At 34.2% G+C, this 2,066-nt stretch overlaps 1 long non-coding RNA gene across 4 annotated transcripts; it reads right to left on the bottom strand.

Moving 5' to 3' along the window:
- Positions 1-1,054: 1,054 nt before the first annotated feature.
- On the bottom strand, positions 1,055-2,034 carry LOC109590697 (uncharacterized). Of its 4 annotated transcripts, none has more exons than XR_002189456.1 (6): positions 1,918-2,034; positions 1,789-1,865; positions 1,635-1,726; positions 1,503-1,582; positions 1,216-1,295; positions 1,055-1,153 (listed from the first exon to the last, which is right to left on the bottom strand). It is a non-coding gene; the product is annotated as an uncharacterized LOC109590697 (long non-coding RNA). The 4 variants fall into 4 exon arrangements; XR_002189457.1 differs by lacking the exon at positions 1,918-2,034 and adding an exon at positions 1,348-1,440 and having other exon boundaries at positions 1,789-1,904; XR_002189454.1 differs by lacking the exon at positions 1,918-2,034 and having other exon boundaries at positions 1,789-1,904.
- Between the last annotated feature and the right edge of the window lie 32 nt (positions 2,035-2,066).

Here is a 2,066-nt window from a genome sequence, read left to right as displayed (position 1 = left end):
GATAGCCTTTACAAAAGTATGAGCATATAAAGAAAGCCAACTTCTAACAACATTAAAGTTAATTGAGTCACCATATCATCACACAACATTATAGCATGCATTAATGCATTGTAAGATCTTGATCAGATCAGTCATTTTAATTATAAGGGATGTGATAAAATCCCATTTAATAAATCATAACTAAACTCTTTAAGATCTTGAAAGATCATACAAGATTTATACCTGATCTTAACTGATAATATACGATTTATTGCCTGATCTTGAAAGATCATACAAGATTTAGTTCCTGATCTTGACTGATAATGTAAGATTTAATTCCTGATCTTGAAAGACTATGCAGTTAAGTCAAGATAATGTAAGATTTATTGCCTGATCTTGAAAGATCATACAAGATTTATACCTGATCTTGACTGATAATATACGATTTATTGCCTGATCTTGAAAGATCATACAAGATTTAGTTCCTGATCTTGACTGATAATGTAAGATTTAATTCCTGATCTTGAAAGACTATGCAAGATTGAGTTCTTAATCTTGACTGATAAGTCAAGATAATGTGAGATTTATTGCCTGATTTTGAAAGATTATACAAGATTTAGTTCCTGATCTTGACTGATAATGTAAGATTTAGTTCCTGATCTTGATTGATAGCATAAGATTAATCGTCTGATCATGTCTGATCATGTAAGATTTATCATAAGATCTTGACAAGATTTATCATAAGATCTTGACAAGATTTATCATAAGATCTTGGCAAGAATTTGCAACTTCTTGTCAAATAATCTGGCAAGAACAGGCATGATTAATCATGCATGATCATTATAAGGTTTCATAAGATCTTAAGTAAGATCTTACATAAGATTTTTTTCCTGGGAGTGCATTAAATATTTGTAAAGTTATCTCAATATCATGTGTGCTTTACCTTTAATGTTCATTCATGTAAATTTGAAGACAAGGCGTCAACTCCGCCCTCTAAAAAGGACTTGAGATCCTTGACGGTACATACAGTACAAATGGAACACAAAAATGCAAAATTAGATCAATAATGATCGAAACTATACTCTTTAAAATGGTTAAATGAAGTGACAAAAGGCCAAAACGCCATATTAGATGGGATGCATGACTCCGCCCCCCACGATGACCTCTTCTAAACCTGAGGCACATACAAGTCCATTAAATATTTGTAAAGTTATCTCAATATCATGTGTGCTTTACCTTTAATGTTCATTCATGTAAATTTGAAGACAAGGCGTCAACTCCGCCCTCTAAAATGGACTTGAGATCCTTGACGATACCTACAAATGGAACACAAAAATGCAAAATTAGATCAATAATGATCGAAACTACTCTTAAAAACGGTTAAATGAAGTGACAAAAGGCCAAAACGCCATATTAGATGGGATGCATGACTCCACCCCCCAACGATGACCTCTTCTCAACCTGAGGCACATACAAGTCCATTAAATAATTGTAAAATTATCTCAATATCATGTGTGCCTTACCTTTAATGTTCATTCATGTAAATGTGAAGACAAGGCGTCAACTCCGCCCTCTAAAATGGACTTGAGATCCTTGACGGTACCTACAAATGCAACACAAAAATGCAAAATTAGATCAATAATGATCGAAACTACTCTTAAAAACGGTTAAATGAAGTGACAAAAGGCCAAAACGCCATATTAGATGGGACGCATGACTCCGCCCCCCACGATGACCTCTTCTAAACCTGAGGCACATACAAGTCCATGAAATATTTGTAAAATTATCTCAATATCATGTGTGCTTTACCTTTAATGTTCATTCATGTAAATTTGACAAGGCGTCAACTCCGCCCTCTAAAATGGACTTGAGATCCTTGACGGTACCTACAAATGGAACACAAAAATGTAAAATTAGATCAATAATGATCGAAATTACTCTTAAAAACGGTTAAATGAAGTGACAAAAGGCCTAATTGCCATATTAGATGGGACACATGACTCCGCCCCCCACGATGACCTCTTCTCAACCTGAGGCACATACAAGTCCATGAAATATTGTAAAATTATCTCAATATCATGTGTGCT

This window comes from Amphimedon queenslandica, unplaced genomic scaffold (genome assembly GCF_000090795.2).
Source record: "Amphimedon queenslandica unplaced genomic scaffold, v1.1 AMPQUscaffold_9637, whole genome shotgun sequence".
NCBI lineage: Eukaryota > Metazoa > Porifera > Demospongiae > Haplosclerida > Niphatidae > Amphimedon > Amphimedon queenslandica.
Note: the sequence above shows the minus strand (reverse complement) of the source record. Positions and strands in the feature narration are given on the sequence as shown.